The sequence below is a fragment of the Penaeus monodon genome, chromosome 19 (assembly GCF_015228065.2).
Source record: "Penaeus monodon isolate SGIC_2016 chromosome 19, NSTDA_Pmon_1, whole genome shotgun sequence".
Taxonomy (NCBI): Eukaryota; Metazoa; Arthropoda; class Malacostraca; order Decapoda; family Penaeidae; genus Penaeus; species Penaeus monodon.
The window spans coordinates 40,344,844-40,346,005 of NC_051404.1; the positions used below are offsets into that span (position 1 = coordinate 40,344,844).

The window sequence follows — 1,162 nt, forward strand, 5'->3', positions numbered from 1 at the left end:
TGCTCATATCCCCCAAACCACACACCCCGCACATGGAAAAACGCACCAGTACAATAACGCGTCTCAGCCCTGAACATTAATTGTCGTGGGTCCTCACGCGACGCGTATATTATTTACAATCGGTTTGGTGTATTTTCCCGATCCCGATTCATTCACAAGTTTATTACAGCCTTACCTCCCGGGGGCCGAGTAAGAGATCGCATGAGCGTGAATTGTACGTTACAAGGATTATGTCTTAGGCATGCGTTAAACCCCGGACATAAGTGTGTGTTTGTCTTAAGCCGTCGGATCTTACGTCAGTTTCATCGGTCTTGTTAACTTCTTTGTGCTACGAAAAATCCGCATTATATATACGTTTTGCTGATTAATACTTTATAGGAATTTATATTTACCTTTAAACAGGAATACCGAACGAGCATTATCAATATGTGAATCAATAAGTGTGCATTTAATATGCGGAGGTTGCAAAAACAAACAAATAAACAAAATAAAGGATTAAGCACTGGTTTCAATAAACACATACACAGTGAATGATTAATCAAGTAATCAGATAATAATTTAATGCAATGAGTGATCGAAGTCATGCATGAATACATAAATCAATGAGATACTAAACCAGTCCACGCCAGACAAGCCAAGTTAATGAACTTTCAAGAGCGAGGATGAATGGAGTTATCAAATCAGTTCCAGTGAGTCTATACACGTAAAATAAATACAATAAAAGAAGAAGAATCAAAAGGTGGTAAGAATTTACGAAACAAAATGACAAAACCAGCGAAGCGGTATCGAATCCGCGCGAAAGAGTGTGCCGTTTGGGCGAATAACTTGCTTGCTTGACTCCGAATCCGCGGACACCGCTCCTACTACCAATATGACGAATAGTCGTGTATCGAAAGCTGTTATGAATTGGGTTCAGTTCACGTGCGTCCAAAAGCGGAAATGCTGGCGATGCTATTCACTGAAACAAATCAAATGTCATCTCATCATCCACTACGTTTCCATTTGATTTTTATGCTTATTTGGTAAATGCTGTCGCTGCGTTTCGATCTGCGTGGCGCTACCAGTGACGAATGCATTTGTAAACCAAAACTGTAAACTGACCTGCAGTGTCCATTACATTGGTTGCATCAAAGCCAACCTGCGCATCTGCATTTAGCCAAAC

The 1,162-nt window shown here is 40.5% G+C and overlaps 1 protein-coding gene across 1 annotated transcript in view; it reads right to left on the reverse strand.

The window, feature by feature from the left end:
- The window catches only part of LOC119585237 (protein Wnt-5b-like), a 252,158-nt gene that overhangs the window by 250,075 nt on the left and 921 nt on the right, over positions 1-1,162 (reverse strand).